The sequence below is a fragment of the Dermacentor andersoni genome, chromosome 11 (genome assembly GCF_023375885.2).
Source record: "Dermacentor andersoni chromosome 11, qqDerAnde1_hic_scaffold, whole genome shotgun sequence".
NCBI lineage: Eukaryota > Metazoa > Arthropoda > Arachnida > Ixodida > Ixodidae > Dermacentor > Dermacentor andersoni.
In genome coordinates this window covers 82,166,901-82,186,475 of record NC_092824.1, presented here as the reverse complement: position 1 = coordinate 82,186,475, position 19,575 = coordinate 82,166,901, and the positions used below count along the sequence as shown (strand labels likewise).

Genomic DNA, 19,575 nt, shown 5'->3' with positions numbered 1-19,575 from the left:
AGACCAAGCGTTTTGTCTCCGTCAAACCGACTGTTTTAGGTACCATATTAGCAAACTTTAGCACGGCGCAAACGTACTCCGGAACACCAGCTTCGCGATGACGTTTTGTAACTTTACATTGAATCAAAGCGTGCGGAACTTTTACTCGTATAGGTGACTATGTTTCACTTGCCTGCTGACATAAACATGTCGATAGCGATGTAATCATTGCGAATGTACTCCTGCGTCGTACTATATTATTAGGTATCGAATTGTCACCGCGTGCAGCACCATGAACGTTTCTCTCGCAGAGTCACAAAGCCCCGTGATTGCGTCGGTCTTCTATCTACGTCCCCTGTATTGTGGCAGCCGTATGCGCCTCTACGTCTGTTATGTGATAAGGCAGCCTGTTTCTTGAATGAGGCCTTATTAATTTTTGCGCTACAAGTACCGTATCTGTCCAACGAATCCATGCTCACAAAAAACTGATCACACCTCACACAGACTACTCGTAGATAGTCCGCATGAGCGTCAAAGCGTGTATTTGCGCCTTCAACGCTCCGAGAACCGGGCAAGAAAGACTGGAGCGAAGCGTGTGGGTAACAATAAATACACTCGTTCATTTATTGAACTCGCTCTCAAGATATCGGCGGCTATCTTCGCCACCGGAGAGGCTCGACAGTCAATATTGAGTGAGTAAGCTTACACTTTCTCCGGAGTGTCTCGTCAAGGAAAAGAAAATAAAGTAAATCAAAACAGAAAGCGTCCATGTCTCGCCGGACTTAAGGCCACAAAATTCTAAGACGTAAAAGGCACCGACACTCTTTCACAAACGCGCACAGACGCACATGTAATTTTTTCACGTCGATAGGATCCGAGTATATCAATCCACAGGCTGGTTTTTTTGTCCACGCCGCTCCGCCTGGTGACACCAAAGAGCGCAATCCTGGGCAACACTCACGGCACACCTCGGCACACACACACGCACAAACGGACAGCAGCCTGCTCACAGCAGCACGGTCCACAGAATAAGGTGTTCTGCAGTCGCTGGACGTATGACACGACTCGCGCCGTGACGCGAAACAGTCTTCCATAACACTCGCTGCACCAGTAGTCTCTGTTCATATATATCTATTGCAATGATTTCGCACACCTTGCTTCTGTGCTGCATCGAACGTCAAGGGCCCTCCGAGCGTTGAATGGTGAGCTGCAACGATGCACGAGGAAAGTCCAGGACGCTTCAGAGAGAACGCCCCTTAATCGGAGATTTTTTTTTCGTTTCCTTTGATACCACGCAGACCAGGCTATCTAGCACCGCCCAAAGCATCATCCCAAAACATCCTTGTTTAAAGGCCTATATCTAGTGAGGAGGAACGACTGCAGTTCAAAAACTTTCTCAAGTGTGAACAGACAGGTTTGTGATTGGCTTCGAGAGTATTATCTGCCGTAGTGAATCGAGTAAAGAAATCGGTTTCTCAATTCAGCGACAATTTTATTTACGGCATTAAGTCTGCTCATATAGAAAGATAAGCCACGTGCGCTGTTGTATTGTCACTTCTCTAATATGGCCCACATGAAATATGTTGTTTCTACATAAAGGACAAATTGGTCGTGAGAAAACTCGCAGTAAAAATTAAAAAAAAAAAATTCGTTACATCTGCTCCTTCGATTACGCTTCTACCGCGGTGCCTTAATCATACCGTTACCTCTGTGGGAGATCAATCACTGAAGCTTTGATGACAGCTGTCTTAGGCCTTCTACCATTGAAAGACTACGTCTCAGGAACCGATAGAGAGAGAAAAAACTGCCAACGCACGCGAGTATAATTTACCGCTGACCAGAGCCTGTGCGTTGAGAAACCACTATTTTTCACATGCCAAAAGTGTTGAACATTGCGATCACGTGGCCCGCTCCTCCAGTCCTCTAAGTCAGAACGACGCATTCGCATCCGACACACTCGGCTGGCCAAGCCAAATCCCCGAACTCTAAAGCTGAGTATAGGCTGAATCGAGCGTTTCAGTAACCCATCTCCGAGTCGGATGTTACGCTAACACGTTCATTGACCGTAACAACCTCGCCCACTGCTCACACTATACTCTTCGGGACACAACAGCGGTTGGATCCAACATTTCGACAAAGGGACACCTGACCCTTCGTCCAAATGTTGGGTCAAGCCTGATGCAACCGATATTCGATCACCCTCACTATGGCTTCAAGTTTCCATCTTCAAAGCTTCCGAACTCCTGACTTGCTTCGATTTCTTCAGGACACGACACCACGGCACTTGCTTGTTAGACTGCTGGATATACTTAGGCCCTCGGATCGTAGCATTTGGCTTTACACTGCAAACCAAGCTCAGTTCGTCAGGCACTGCAGTTAAACGTGACGCGCTTCGAGACTTCTGAACGGAGTCCCGTGAGCTCGCGTTCTCGTAATCCGGAAACACAGAAGGCCATTGTCGATCCAGGACTGGCGAAAAACAGCGCGTGCACGCGGTCTGCTGGCTACCGACACCGCACTCTGAAGTAGCACTACGACGGTGGCGTCGTTGAAGGCCTGCGAAAAACGAACTTTCGCAGACGTGTTGACTTGCCACATTACTCGTTGTCTGCCGCTGTGTTTTTCTTGGTAGGAGACAGTCGCGCGTGACCTTCTTGAGGTGTTTCCTCGTGGGCACTGTGCGAGGCGCCACGCTGTACCACGTTACATCATAGCAGACAGCGAGGAATGCAGTCCCACAGAAGTGATCGTTGTTTCGACCATGCAGTGCTGTACGCTGCTACCTTGTCTTTGGTGGCGACGCGCGCGTGCTGTGAGCAGTGCGTTCTCTTTTTTTCCTTGACACTGCACGAGGCACTGAGTGCATACCACGCATCAGCATCATGACATAAGAAACGGCGTAGAAAGGAAAGGGGAACGCCGTTTCACGCAGCTCGTAATCTCTCTTGCCTGGAGAGTAGCACACCATCGCGTTTCTTGGGATGGTGAGAAATGTGTCCCGTGAGTACATTCCTTCCAGGGCATTATAGCAGTAGACAGAGTGCGGTGGTGATGCAGGCTTTTGAGTCGGTGAGCGGAGGCGCATCTTTCTCATACCGCTGGGCTCGTGTCCTTGGACGTGAGTGGTATAGTAGTAAGTAGAGTGTGGTCCACGCGGTCGCTGCCATCGCAGAGACAGGGAGAGAGAGACACGGGGCGAAAACGAGAAGGAGGAGGAGTATCGCCATCTTTGGTCGTGTGGCAGGCGGCCTCGGTTCTGAGCCGACGCAGCACTTGAGCAATGGACGCCCCTCCGCGCTAGCACCGGGACGTTGTATCTGCACAACGCAAAAAAAGGAAGAGAAAAATGACACAAACGAATAGTAATGTGGCACACAATTTGTAGCATAAACAACAAAGCCAAGATGTGGACATTTAATAGAGATTCTTGCTTGATTGCTTTTTTTTCTTTTAGCTAGTCTCGTCCAAATCTTTCAGGCTGATCGCACGTCGAGTGCTCACTTCTGGACTGCGCATCATGAATCTCAGTGTGCTCTTCAGTTCAGTACACCTTCAAACTATGCAGATACAGCAGCCGTCACACAACCAGGCTACGCAGCTAGCTATAAAACGACAGGCACACGAGTCGGAAACAGTGCTATAGTCGCTCTGGCTAGTACCCCGGAAACTTAGGACATGCATAGTCCATACGCATATAAGGAAGTACTAGGTAAACTTCGCCCGTGACGCATCTGTAACACGGTGCTAATCGTCCAATAGGGTGCGAATACAAAAGTTTACGAACTAGGAGTCTCGAGAGAAATCATACTAGCCTGGCAATCCACGCAGTCTTGTAGCTCTGAAATGGGAGTTTATGCCACAGTAGAGCTCAAAATTTCCACCAGTAGAACGTTTGCCGACGATATAACGTCGTACTTATGCCGCCATCTAAAACTTAAATCGGCACAGGACGTGGCTTGGTGGGCACCTCATACTTGGTTCATACTCAGTGGCAGCCGTGGCCGGGATTAGATCCCGCGCCCTTGGGCTTAGCATGATCAAGCAGGAGCAAGCAAAAGGCATAATCTGCAACGCTCGCTCTAACGCGCAGATTCAGTAATGACACTACGCATTTCACGTTTACCAGCATAGAAGAACCCCAGTTCACGTAGAAATCACGAAATCGAGATAAACTGCAAAGTGGCCAATGTTGACCGTATACGCAAATGTACATTTCGCAGGTGTCCCTCATACATGAAAGAAATAAAATATGTGATAGACGTCGCATGCGGGTAATCTTTTTTCTTTTCATTTTTTAAAATGAATTACAGACCTTTCATCCAGAACACCTTTATATAACGTACATGAATTGTCAAGAGAAAAAAGGTCGCTAGCAAGTCTAATTTCCTTCGGTCCACTTGTTTATAGAGTTCCAACGTACGTTTGCAGATGGTATAGCTTAGATAAAACGTACAACGAAAATCAGATTTGACAAGAAATGTAGAGGCACGAATACGTGGACTATTTGTAAACAGTATACAGACTTTATGTGCAATAAAGAAGGCAGAGTTCTCTTTTTTTTTCTCTTTTTTACGTACCAAGATCAAGTCAACTTTATCTTTCTTGAAATACAAGATGGGACAAGTCCCAAGAATCTGAATCAAACAGCGGCTTGACTAGAGGTTAGTCCTTATCATGTGTAGCAGAATGGGAAAACAATGGCTGACAATGTTCGTAAAAATAACTAACAGATGCGAGAGAGAAAAAAAAAACGCATATTTGGGTGAATTTATACCCCGATATACATATAATTTCATAACGCAGAACAATAACTTGCATCAACACGCATACGCTATCTTACGATATAAAGTTGTGTGCGCAGAAAAAGAAATTCATTACACAAAATTATCTCAAGCATGTCGTGCTATCGATGCGCATTCAACAGTCAGACGTGAAAAACAGTCAGGCGATGCCACACAGACTTGCCATCCCTCTTGCGCTTACCTTGGAGGTTGTTCATTTCAGACGTATAGATGTGCATTGGCTCTTTTGATTCTCACTTGCATGCATGAACCGAATAACTAATGACTGGCGCAGGACGAGTGCGGGAGGTTTATATTTAGGCCAAGTTTTATTTGCCTATACTTTCCCTGGTTCGGCGTGGTCGTCTGGCTGTTGGGTCGGTCAAGATCTCGCAGGATGTATTTCGTGCACACAAATACGCAGGTTACACGAAAGTATCCGCGAAGTAGCTTATATGGACACTTGAATGTTGACCAAGTACTCCCACATTTGTTCTGTGCAGCCAAAAAAATACCTTCCGACGTAAAACTTGAACGTATAGTGTCGGCTCAAAGGCATCTCTAAAGAACACCTATCTGTTAACAGAATGGGAAACAATGTTTGGCGGAGTCCTTGGTTTAATTTATTTGATATGACTTGATTTAGCCGCTCAGTGTGCGGCACTAGATGTGCGCTCGTCCTTGGCAATTCCTCTGGAATAGGCATGTCTCACTGTGGTTCGTACATAAAACTTATCGAACGAAACCAAACCAAACCAAATAAGTATTTGTGCAGCATCAAATAGGCATCACCAATCACCAAAGCTTCGCTTCACGTAGATTCAACACGTGCGTCTGACCTGCATAATTTTTAGGGGCCTCTGGTAACTTAGCGTTATCGCTTATAAAAAGAGCTTTTAGTCATTGCTAGGATTGCGTAATTATTCCGTTGGTGCTCATTGGTGAGCCTTCGTTTGCTTGCGATGGCTTCCACTAATAGACGCATGTATATTACGTGATGATGTCGCAGTTAGCTTCAAACTGCGAAGTAAACGTGCAGGACGAAAACTATTCAAGCTGACTGGATCCCACCTTCGTACGGGCTTCTTCACTTTTCGCACTGTTGTAGTACAATCGACTGGACTTTAAAAAAAAAATTATGGGGTTTTACGTGCCAAAACCACTTTCTGATTATGAGGCACGCCGTAGTGGAGGACTCCGGAAATTTCGACCACCCGGAGTTCCTTAACGTGCACCTAAATCTAAGTACACGGGCGTTTTCGCATTTCGTCCCCATCGATATGCGGCCGCCGTGGCCGGGATTCGATCCTGCGACCTCGTGCTCAGCAGCCCAGCACCACAGCCACTGAGCAACCACGGCGGGCCATTGGACTGGAATATGTTTCATTTGGCTTTATTTAGGAAGAACGGCGCCATTTATAATGCAGGATTACAAAAAGTACCGGTGGTCATTCTTGCCTGCTCTGGTGCTTGTACCCGCGGTGCCTGCTGCTCCCAAGGCTGAGACTTAACGTAACGTTTCGTAACGTAACGTAACGTAACGAAACGTAATGTTTCATTGCATGCCAGAATTCCAAAATTGTGCGAATTCTGCGAGTGCATGCAAAAATGCCAATGTTCCGCAACAGAGTCCAGGAAACGCATCGTAATAACTCCCCCACATGCCCCTCCGCACAGCAATGCACCTCACGAGCTCAGCCTCCCCCCCCCCCCCCCCCCCCCCCCGCCTCCTTTCACTCTCCTGACGCAAGATCACCACTTGCTTTCCATTTTACTCTGCTGCCACCGGGAGTCTCGTTTTCGCATGCACTCGTCCCTGTGGGAGGAACGCTTCCACCGCGTAGCGGCCTCATAACGCCGCAGCGAAATGGGCGAGCATAAAACTTGTTTTCGCTAGCCCGGCGTAATAAGCTGAGCGCATCAAAGAGCAAAAAAAGGTATGAAAGAAACCTCTCACGGAACAACCGCCAGTAAAAATGCGGCACCTAATCACCGCAGCGGCATACGACCGCCTATCGCAGAGGAACAGAGCCACTGCTGCTCGCTGCGTTGTTGGCAGAGTGGCATTATAAGAGGAGGGTGGGGTTTGACGCCGTCGCACGCTGGAACCATCAAGAGGGCCTCTATGCCGCATTCGCTCGAACGTAACCTGATATAACTTTTTCTGCAAAATGCGAAAGTTCAAGCTCAGGAGTCGGAGTATTCTCGACATTCTACGAAAAAATAAAGGGGGATATGGTCAACAACTCCTTTTGCGGGACTAACCACTTTTCCCATATTTAAAGCGAAACCATGGAGGGAAACATTAAATCAGCTTAGAATGGTACAGTATTGCTTTCTTTTTTTTTAGAACTCTGTTTTCGTTTGTTTAGTGACGTCATCGTGTGACGGCTGCGTGACGTAACCGATTCCAAACTATCCTCTCGTATATGGGCCGTTTTCGCCCAGGAGCTTTTGAATCCTGATGGGATTACTTGTGTGGTCCGTTTACAATGCGTTGTGATACTTATTTAGCCATAAACCTTTGATGGACCGAAGTAGACACTGCCTATTTAATGATGTCATGGCATGGTGGTGCGGGAACTTCATGACGTCGCCGATTTCACTTTCTCCTTGCGTCTTTCCTAGCTTAGCAAGCGTCGTTCTCAGTGGAACAACGGATGTTTTGCCTGTTGCAGAAGCGTAATTAAGTAATGTTTCGTGACCTAGAATTATTTTTCAGCGTGTCTGTAAACTACGGTGGTCGATAGTTGTCATGCTCCACCGGAAAGTGGGAAAACTTTGGAAAGTGGCAGAAGCTTGATGTGGGCGAGTTGGTTATGCATACTTGAAGAAAAGAGCGCTACGAAGACGCGGACTAAAAGAGGAACATGCGCCTTGTCCGTCGTACATGTTCCTCTTTTAGTCCGCGTCTTCGCAGCGCTCTTTTCTTCAAATTTGGAAAGTGGATTTAAGTATGGAGCATGCAATTACTCTCCTAGTAGCGCTAACTGTTCCGCGGACATAAAGGTGTCAGGATGAGAGCCTGCAAATAACTTTTATTTTAGTGCATATTGCGCGCGCGTGAGTGCGTACGCAGTCTCCCTCCCTTTCTATCGTACTTTACAAGCTCACGTGAAGCAGCTCGTGAGGCCTGTCGCCATAGGCTCACCTCTCCAGATATCATTAAACTTTGTCGCTTTGAAACGGCTTACGTTGCTAGCAAACCTGAACTCTATACCAGCTTTGACCCTACGGCAACATTGCTGATGCTGGGGTATTCTTCAAACCTGATTTACATTTGTACAAAATTTGACAAGGTTCGAGCGTAAACTAAGTTTGCGTAACAATTATTCGCTCCAATAGCCGGCGCTGTCCTCTGGACGTATCGCTGACGAGACTGTGGCGCCCCCTGCAGCTAATAAATGCGACTCGTGATGCGCAGTCCACTGTCGCAGGGGCCACCGATGTTATATTTAGCCTCTTGCAACTTCAAATTTTAGAGAATGGGCCATTGATATGACACACGAGTCATACATACATCGATTGCAAGAAGGTTGTTGCCACAAACGCCTGCGCGTCTAATTTCATTGGCAGTCGGTGTTCGTATCATGATTAAGCGGTCGCTTTAGTACTTTTTTTTTTAAGTAGAGAAAAATCGGTAGATCGGCCTCTTTAAGAGTGGCTATCGCAAAGTCTTAAAACCTACCACGAAAGAAAGAAGGTGAAAATAAGATGACCATAACAACAAACATTGAACATATTTTACCACAATTAAGTCACAATCCTTGAGGAAGACGAGTATTCTTGTCGAAACATTGTGCCAAGCGACATCCCTCATTTAGCCCTTGTTGATCAGCACACAGGTATAGTCTCATCAAGGGCATCAGAGTTGGAAAGCATGGTCTAGTTATTCGGTGCAGTCACCCCACCGCATAACTTTACGAGTGGACCTAAGAGTTCCTCAGTTTCCTTAGCTTTCTGTACATTCCCCTTCAATTACTTCAGTCTGCTCGCGCTCGACCTAGTAGCTGTCGCCTCAGATTCGAGGCCGGCTTAAATTCGAGTAAACACGGGTATACGTGCAGCCCCGCGCGCATATTTCGCGAACAGCGTCGGACGTACGAAGAGAGTCGCGCGCACGCGAGACAGAAGCGAGCGAGCGTAGCCTCTTAATGGAGGATGCGCGGCGACCATCAGCGTTCCTGGCGACAAATAGTGCGTGGCCTTCGTTTCAAGGGCGACATGCAGGAAACCAGCGCCGGTACACGTCCTCACGCGGGCCGCCTGGCGCCGCGGTTCGAGAGCACTGCGGCCGCGCGACGACGAGCCGTGCAGAATGGGCACGTAAAACGGGACGCCGGTTTCGCTTGCCCTCAAAGCGTGGCAGGCACCGCGCTCGCCGCCCGCCCGGATGTGGTCGTGTGCCGCAAGCTTGGCATACGCCGGCGGGAACTTATCAAGCGTATTGGAGTCAGTCGGCGTTGTTGTTGTTGTTGTTTTGGTGTTGACGCACGGAAACCTAGAACGCAGCGCAACATAGAGACGTCGCTAGCAGTCATTAACAGTGGCCAAATTCACAAAGCTTGCCGTTCGTAAATTCGTTTTTGCACATCTCGAGTACCGCAGAAGATGATTGGGTCATGTAGGTTTAAAAGAAATGCAGTAGAACAGCTTTGTGGGCCTATTATCTGTTTGAAGACGCATGCGCGCACACACACACACACACACACACACACACACACACACACACACACACACACACACACACACACACACACACACACACACACACACACACACACACACACACACACGCACGCACACACGCACACACGCACACACACACGCACGCACGCACACGCGCACACACACACACACACCCAGCAGTACATGACAAAGCGATCGCTTCCCATATAGATTCCAAAACGCACGTTAGATTTGCATCATCTTTAATGTGATAGCCTTATACGCAGACCTCAACCACATTGTAGGTGTCCGTCCGACGAAATGTGGGCCAATTCCGGAGGCAGTACAGTCAAGCATAGTGTCTCAAAGCGTTAGCGGTCGTTGCTGCAGTGCGGGAAGACAAATTCGATCCCGCCATCGGCCGCGCATCTTCTTATAGCATCACACTATAGGCGGACTTCACCTACTTTGGAGCTATCTAACAAAAAACTCGAGGTGCGTTGAGCGTACGCGAGCGCGTCACAGCGTGCACGAAATCGCAAGTTTATGAGATACACGAGGTGCGGAAATGTCACTTTGGAAAATGGGAGTGTGCAAGTTCGCCCGTGACACGCACCCGCGTAGCTGCCGAGACCATCCCAATCATCACAATCTAAAAATGCTAGCGCAGGCATTGACCCTCAGATTATTGCAAACAGGCTCGTATCCCAGCCCGGTTTTATTCCACAAGCTTTATCCCGACACCTATGCCACTAGTTCTTGCAGGCAGAGCAATGACATCGCTAGCCTAGACCATATGCTCTGACGTTGCCCCTCGTTACGAGGCACAGAACAAATCAACGAGGACAAGTGGCTCTCCGCTATCAAGAGCCCCGATGCCGGGGCGCAACTATATATGGGCTGTCCAGAGGGCCCACGATGCGGCGGTCGGGCATGGCCTGACTGTCCCAACGTGGGAGCGGCCCGCAGCGCGCTGATTCGCGTACCTCAGGACTTTCATTAAAGTTTTGCATCCATTCATCCATCCATCGGATACCTAGAGAATTTGCTAAGTTGTACGGTTTTATTTTATGTTTTTTTCACTGTCTTTCTTTATTTAACTCTGCTCGATGATAACGGTGGTTTATTGAAATGAATTCTGGGGCTTTAGGTGTCAAAACCGCCATTTGATTATGAGGCGCGCCGTACTGCGAGACTCCGGATTAATTTTGACCACGAGGGGGATCTTAGACAAGCCACCCCAACGTACGGGACACGAGAGTTTTTTTGCATTTCGCCCCCATCGAAATGCGGCCACCGCAGCCGGGATTTGATCCCGCAACCTCGTGCTTAGGAGCGCGGCACCCTATAGGCGATAAGCCAGGATCGTTTAGTGGAATTCCCTCTGAGTGTCAGGTGTAATTTGCATGCTCTTAATCTTGCTCTCGCAGTTTTGTTAATATTTGTTGTTTGACCCTAAACAGTTGTTAACCGTTTCAAGTTAGGCAATTGGATTTGTTTCTAAGTGCGCGTAACCTGTCTGCCTGAATTGTTAAATACTACATTCTTGTGTACTTATGTAACGGGGGCCGAGACCCCGTCATGCATTGTTCACCGTTTGTCTCAGCCTCCTCTTAGACTATGACTGAGGAAAGAAATGAAGAAGAAAAAAAGGCAGTGGCGTATAGTCACCTAGCCTGCTTGATCTAATCATATATGTTATACGTGCTTTTCAGTCTAATGTTTTGTTTACATCTGCTTAATCATTTTTTTTTCACTTCCTTAAAACTTCTATATCTACAGTGTACCGTCAGTAGAAAAGACAAGATGATTTCTATACCGAGTTTTGTACAGCTGGGCAGCACTTCATTATTCACTTCGAATATACTTCACGGCTATGACCGACCAACGGTTGTCCATTCTACTTTATGGCACGACCGACTCCAAGGGATCCCTGCAACTTAGCTATAGAACGCCATCTGCCAATGTTTGCTCTCTCTCTCTCTCTCTCTCTCTCTCTCTCTCAAATGTACGTTTCTATATTTCCCGAACGAACATCGTCGCACCGTGCTCAACGCATATCCGCAACAACTGCATTAAAAGTGATCTCATGTTTCCGTGGAGACTGCAAGAGCAAAAGCGATGTAACCTTTGAGCACGCATGCCTACAACTGCCGACGTGTCCGAGTCCCTGTAGATCTCTTTTTTTCTTAGTCCTTCCACAGCGGTAGCCGTGCCAAGGTAGCCCTATACACCAATTGTGTTGCTGCGCTCGAGGTCGCTCGTTCGAGTGCCGGCCGCGGAGGCAGCAGTGCGATAGGCGCAGAACGCAAAAGCGATCGTAGGCCGAGTCGATAAAGGAACTACAAAGCAAGCGAACATTCGGTCTTCATTACAAAGCCACGACAGTCAAAATTAATCCGTATCTTTGCGGAGTCTACCATAGCTCCGATCAGTCAGTATCTGCGAGAATGCCCGGCTGTACAGCTTTGTCACTCTTAGAGTGCGTACACAAAGATTTTGGCGCGGACATTCCATTCAAAAGGGGCCAATCGCGTAAAAAACCTTTAGATCAAACAGGCACTGAGGTTTTATGGCTATCGCGATAAAACCTTCGTATAAGCAACAGACACAATCTCATTACAACGTTATTCTGTTTGCTATAGAGGGAGAAAGCTGTCCCGTGTACAAGAGATATTAAAAGGCCACGTTTCAGTCAAGTTATCTCGAAATCGATCCGTTCATTCATTACGCCCATGGCAATTAGCTACAATATAAAAATGAGATAGCACCGCGGGGTGCAACCAAGCCCGATTCCAGACTACCGATATCCCCGCCCTTCAACGGCGGGCCGCTATCGATTGCGACCTAATTCGATTACCCCTAACGAGGGCGTATTGGTTGCCGGCGCGACGTCAGCGTGCTGCAGCGGAGCTGCTGCTTGACGACGTCTGGTGCGTGGGGAACCACGGAGGCAGGACCGGGAAGGGGGAGGGTGGGGGAGAGCGAGGGGGGAGCACAAATGCGTGTGTCGCGGGACACGCCTTCCCGCATCGACCGCACCCAAATGCGCATGCGCATCGCGGAACGGCGCGGACCAGATTTCCTTTGTTTCCCGTGGCCGCGGCTTCTCGCCAAGCTCTTCGCTCTGTGTTGACAACCGCGAGAACCGGGGCGCGAACCCTGCTTTGGGCCTGCGCCGCGGGGACCGGCCTCCCGAAGCTTTGAACGTACACGACGTGCAGGCCAATGACGGCGTGCCTTTTCCAACGCCCGCGGAGGCATTTCGTGCCTAGCGCTCGTTGCTTAGGTTCGAGCTCGCGACATTGAAGATCGGCGGACGTTCATAAGCGCTGGATCGACATTCGAAAACCCTCCTGTGAACTCAGCGCGCGATGTCCTACGACCTTCTAACCCTCGACGCACTTGCAGGCGCTGCGCATGCGCCGTCGATACCGCGACAGCAAGACGACGGCAGCGATGCGAGCGCACCTCGAATGGGCGTATATAATTGCTATCGCCATAAAAAAAATGGCGTGTGGATCGAAGGACGAAGCATTGAAAGCGACAACAGGGTTCCCTCTGAAGTTTGTTTTTCGGACTGCTTTAGCAATACGCGGAGGCGGCACGTTGGCTCGATGCAGTGGGCGAAAAAATTGCGGCTGCTCCGCAGAGACAGTACCCACACTGCTAATCAGCCCACAACACGACAACTATCGGCCCACAACGCTATAGTGTGACGAGCGGATGAGTGCCGTCGCCAGCGGGATTGCAGGCGTCGCACGTCCATGGCGCGCGAGATGAGGCCGATGGAAGACCGTCAGCTGATCGCACCTTGAAGTTTACCCTCCTTACACAGTTCAGACCGTTGGTACATTGTTGGTACACGTTGGTACACAACAGTGTGGTACATGCACAAGGTTACTAAGTACGACTGGTAGTGGATCTGCACACAGCACCCAAGCCAGTATATAGCAGGAGGCTGCCCTTCGATTTGTCTGTTTCTTTTTTCTGTTTTGTTTTTTTAAGATAATCTAGACTCACGTGTGGGCCGTGCATGCACCATCGATACCGTGACACCGAGGCGGCGACGGCTCAGACGCGCTCTTCATCAAGTGTCTCTAAAGAATCCCTACACATAAGCACATGAATTATAGCTATAATCGGTGACAACCTAAGAATACATAGATGCTCCGCCCACGAAAACGCAGCGCACCTGCTCTTCGCCTCTGAAAGGGAGCTGAACCAGCTGGAGTCCGCTGACTGCTTAATGACTTGTGTCGGCTAATGTAAATGCCAGGCTAATTAGAAAATCAAAGCTCGTTGTTTCCAGCTAAAACATTACATTTGGCTGAGTGTTGACATCAGGATCCCCTACAAGGTGTGGCTAGACTTTCAGGCTTCATACTGAAACCAGTTACACAATAACCAATTTGTACGGAAAAAAACAGTTATTTAAAACACACGAAACCACGTGATCTCAAGTGAATAAGTGAATCTAATTGGATGGTGCGTCTATGCAAATTTTCTTTTAGTTGGAGAGTACACACGTGACCTTGTAACCCTTAGGTTGTCACCGATTAAAGGCACGACCGTCCTAATACCTCTAGAAAGTTAGGGGTCAGCTATATATGAACACGGACACGTCAGCTGGGAGACCACGCTATTCTAAAGGCAGTAAACTAAGGTATACAGGCAGTAAATTGAGGTATGAGCGTTTCTCGAAATTTTACTACGTAGACATCATTCGCCAATCACCGATTCCGCTACAAAAAACAAGAACCCTGCCTCCAGAAATATGTAAATATTCATTGGATAATAGTCATCGAGTAAGCCCGCAAGCATTATCTGTAAACTGTGTTCGCCAGCATGAGTCCAAGGCCAAGTCAAAGGCCGCACTGCCTACCGGGCGATCGCCTTAAATTGTTTCTCCATAGCTGCGAAATCATTTATCACGCTAACTTAGCATACTAGCGCTGCACATTCTAAACGGCATAAAGGAGCTTGTCGAAATGCCCCGGAGTACTCTCTTCTCCGCACGTTACGGCAGACTTCTTTCTGCGCCGATGGTATACGGGCGCGTTGGTCGCCGAACGCAAACTATCATAGCTCTTTGAGACGCGCATGCTGCCGCACGACTCCTTTGAGGTTTCGCTCGAGAAGGACAACCCTCCTTTTCTCCCACCGCCCTCTCCCCCCTCTGACAGCTGCGGGAGAGGAGAACGGCAGTCGCCTTCAAGCTCGCGCCGCTTGGGATAACACACATGTGACGAATTGCCTTTTATGTTATATCCAGTCAGTACAGATGTGCTGGTTATAACTACTCTTTCACTATACGTAATATCTCACTGTAACAAACACGCGCCTCCAAGCGCATCCTTTTCTTTATGTAAACGAATAGTTTTCAAACGCTCGGCTATTCGTTTGCAAGGACAATAATCGACAATGGTACCTGCACAGTTTCTTGGAATATATGATCGTATCGGTTGGCGCCAGTCATTAGTTTACGTCGATGAAATTACGAAGCATTGCTGCCAGTGGAATTCTTCGTTAAGACTTTTCAATTCATGCGTTTGCGCAAAGGAACGCGGAAATGTTTGGACAGAACACATCGAAGCTCCCAGAGCTACTGCGCATGTGCGACGGACGGCAGGCGCAGTGAAGGCGAAAGACTTGAGCGCCCGACTTTAGACGTGCTAGAATCACCTCGGTGCACGTGCGATCAAGACTCGTGTCTTTTGTTTCTTTCACTCCTCCATCCCCCCACCCCACGTGTAGGGCAGTAAAGTGAACTTTCCTCCCTCCATTCTCTTTGTATTGCAATGTCGGCCTTCCGTAAGAACTACTTTCCCCTGCGTAGTCAGCCACTATTAACGTTTCTGCTTATGTAGACACCCGTTTCCCCGTAATTACAGCTTCGAGTAATATATTCACGACCATGCTTGGAACGCGAGCAGGGATATTGTAGAGGGTTTCAACGACTCGCGTATAGTTAGCACACCGTCTGAGAGAGTTCCAGCGCAGCGCTAAACCTGCCTGTCGCTCTCTATGCTTCGTCCTTTGGCCGAAATTTCAGGTGATAAAACGCCGCCTATCTTCACTACCCTCTCTGCAGCAAAATACGCCTTCAAGGCATCATTTCATCACGAAAGTGGCTAGTTTCCTAGAAGCGTTGGGATATTCGCTTACATTGACACTCATCTTCGGTGGTTCTAGCACATTTATTTTTTAATCGCTCAGACATCAGCCCCCCCCCCCCCCCCCCTCCTTACAACTGCCTGGGAGACCTAGACTGCTCCATAGCAGGAGCCATACGCTCTACATTATGGCTATACCGACCGAGGCCCGTTGTGCCCGTCAAACACGTGAATGGGCCCAGACGAATGGATTCAGCATCAACACTGGTTAACCAGCTGTACCCCGACTACGACGCTTTGACATCCTCACGCTTACTTACTTTATAAACGGCATTGCTAGGTCACGGTGATGAAGGCAGTACGGTTCGAGCGCCTTTCTGCACAATCCTTTGACGTGTATAAGCACGTCGCTGGCATCTACCATACATCGTGCGGCTCGTAAACCTATATGGCTTTAAAATCATTTTTTTTTTAGCGTGTACCTCGAATATTTCCGGTATGTAGCAATGCGCCACGTCAGAGATTTCGCAGGCGATGTGACAGCTACCTATGCTAACTTGTGATGGGTTGCTTCCCGAGTTGCATAATTGGCTTGAAAGCAGAACGTTCATCCGCGAAGTGGCGCATCCTTGCTCGAGTTCCGGACAGTGTGCGATTTATTTCATGCGGTACTGCGCGCTCGCCAATTCAGAAATTGTGACTTGGCATAGACAGATGTTCGCAATAAAACTTCAAAAGCGATGCCAAAAAGGAGAAAAATATTTTTTTTTCTCTCAATGTAGCTCAGGACAAAAGGATTGCCATAGCGGAAAGGTTAAACTGTGAGCTTCCAGGTATGAGTGATCGTTCTATAGCCCCTCTCCAAGCCCATCGGTCAAACGGGAACTATAGCTAGGTGGAACTGGTATTTTGACCTCCATTCTTTCTCCCCATTATTAGGCCAAGGATTGGGCAATCTGTGAGGCAACGAAATTTGCGTGTATAAGATAAAGTCGTCTAACGTCGGACAGGCGATAATTGGCGATTGTTGGGAGACTCCTTCGTCCCACAGAAGACCGAAAATAGGGTGGTGACGATTACGACGCAAATGATGTAGTACTATATGCAAAGAATCGGTCTTGTGCCAAGGAACTCTAAAGCACGATGGGAGCAATTGTGGCATCAGTTAAAGAGGATGGGAATCTCAGCAGCTCAACGGTAACGGTAAATCTGGCTGGGCGAACATTTTGATAACCAAGTCGGGATAACTTAACGATTATGTTTCAGCGTTATTCATTTTCGCGCCTTGTCAGGGGCCCGAGTGGCGTTCCGCCCACGTTACGTCAGCCGTCAACGGTGGATGACACGAAAAGAATAGAATCGAGTTGAAGGAATCCGTATAGACTATACTGGCCCTAGTCATTAATGGCACTCGGCGCGATGGAACGGCGTTATGTCGTTCGGATGCTGAACGCGAGCTCGCAGTTTTGATTACTGTCTATGTCAATTATCTGACTTGATTTTTTTGCCCTTCCCTTCAACCTGGCGCAGAACGAGTTGACGTCAGGCTGACCCTCTACAGTTCCGTAAAACAAATTTCCGCATTCTCTTGATTTCATTTTAACCGCAGCTACACCGGAACGCAGCTGGCCCTGCGACCACCGCGATGTCATTGGTCCGCTTTCCCGTAGGTTCGCACTGCTTCTGTCAAACTGTGCGAACGCAACCTCTTTTGTCACGTGTTATTGGCTTTATTATCTTTGTTGTTTCATTCCTTTTTTTTTACTTATGTTATATTTGCTACTCGTTCATTTTGCCAGGTCTGCTGATACGAAGCACGTATGGCGCAAGGCGCACACACGCTGTCGATCGTTCAAGTCTGCGCAAACTGCTGTTGCAGTACATAACGAGTCAAGCGCCAGAACATCAAAGCTTCATCCAGCTAGGAAGCCCCAAAACTAAAGGCAACGCATTCGGCGATAAAGCTGGCCATGGACCCTCGAAGCTCTTCTTCCATTCCGCCGAGTCGAGCATATAGTGCCGCCCTTTGACTCGCGAAGACGCTATGCTTCTCAAGTATTGCCGCGGAGTGTCAATGCATGGCCTACGAGATTGCGCGCGCGGGCAGGTTTTGCTCCGGTACATCTCATTTGCACGGAGAAGGCGTATAACCTCAGAGATGGGCGCGGCCGGCTCCTGCTGCGCACCGCGGCGCTCGCGACCGAGAGTTTTCGTGCGTCGAGCAGGCTTCCGGGCGCTCCGGTACCGTTGCTGCTGCTTAGATGAGGCGAGAAAAAAAAGAATTATTTTACGCCGTTAAATATGATCCCTTACCGGAGATACCGGATTTGGAAATAACGGATGAAGGTTTACGAGGGACAACGTGCGTGGTTGCGCCAATTTATTCTCAAGTACATTTTCTTTTTTTCTACCCACATACTACAACTACATTCACGTGGGCATGACGAAGTGGAATACCTGTGTAATACTTTGCCATGTGTTGGAGAAGCACTATGCTACAAATTTGGCGGGCTGTATGTATGTTTATCGCTTTGTGAGCCGGTTTCAAAGCTTTGAACAAGTCGCCTGCATGCTGGTGTGGTGTGGGCGCCTGCTTTCATCTGTGCGTTTCGCCGTCGTGATTGATTGTGAATTAAGCAAGACCGCATAATCCGCCACTAGAAACCTGCCGCAATCGATCGTGTACTTTAGATTTAAGTGCCCGTTAGAAAACTGCAGGTGGGCACAATTAAACTGGATTCCCCCCACTACAGGGTGCCTCATAATCATAACGCGTTTGTTGCGCGTACACCCCAGGATATTATTTAGTGTTCTTTTTTTTATTACCTACTTTTGCGCCGGCAAACAACACAGTAACACTTCGTCGTGCTATGTCACCAACTGTAATGGGAGTCACTTTGCCATTTGATTCTCAAATTTCGAACCCCGTTTACTGGCACGAATAATTGTTACGCGCGTTCCCATGAGCATAAGTTAACAGGCGAAAGTATTCGAAGTGATTGTACTGGCACACAGAAAGAAAGCATTTGTACCTGTCTATGTACCTATAGCGTTGGCTTTGTCAGCAAATGGGCAAACCTAACTCGCTGGATTATGTTTGCCAGTCCGAAGGCAAATATTCAAGGCGAAGTGTCACTGAAATGTGCAAACAAACACACGATGGATATTTCAGCTAAGGCGCAGCAAGCGTACAGAAAGATTTATTTGCGGTATGATAAAATTTCGTGTTCTGCTGCGGGAGTTTGCATGCCATTGCTTGCGGCGTGCCGCAATCTCGGGGCTCGATCGAGCGCTAAGTTGTGCACGAAACACCGAAAATTGCACCGAATAGAAAAATGCTAGACCCGTTTCCGCATGTCTGCTTACGGCCCATGTTATTTATTTATTTATTTATTTATTTATTTATTTATTTATTTATTTATTTATTTATTTATTTATTTATTTATACTTTACATGCGTTCACAAAGACACTGGCTAAGGGGGAAACTTCGTTTACATGAACGTTCAACAAGCGCTATTCAACAAGCAAAGAAAAGAGCATCAATGTAAGAAAAGCATTGTTCGCACAACGCTATAGCACGCCACAGTGGAAATGTCAATACAAAAAGTACACTTGAAAACTAAAATCAATAACAGTGCCCTCGGAAAGGTACTATTTGTTAGTACACGGAGATCATTGCACTACGGAGTTGACTTACGAACGTAAATGTCATCATATCAAAGAGAGAGAGAGATAGAAAAGGCTAGCACCACTTAAACTCTGCCATCTACGATAAGCAACAAGTTCGCAGACAAAGAACGGTATGTGCGCCCACAAATTATTTGTTTAAAAACACAGAATAATAAACATGCCGCAAGTACGCACCATATAGATACCACAAAATCAGTGAATAAGGACATGGAAAGGTACAGTACGATAAAAGGCCCAAAAGGACCAGGCGGTTGAGATGGCAAAATTTTCTACGCAGAGCGCGAGGCAGAGCTCAGGAATTTCCTGGGATACATCCGGCGCGAATGTTCCGAAAGTGAAA

General features: G+C 48.0%; 1 protein-coding gene across 1 annotated transcript in view; it reads right to left on the bottom strand.

The window, feature by feature from the left end:
- Nucleotides 1-579: 579 nt before the first annotated feature.
- Nucleotides 580-19,575, bottom strand: part of LOC126517948 (uncharacterized) — a 62,749-nt gene continuing 43,753 nt past the window's right edge. The window contains exon 3 of the mRNA XM_050167778.3: nucleotides 580-3,296. The gene's annotated coding sequence lies outside the window, so the exon portion shown is untranslated. The remainder of the gene's footprint in view (nucleotides 3,297-19,575) is intronic.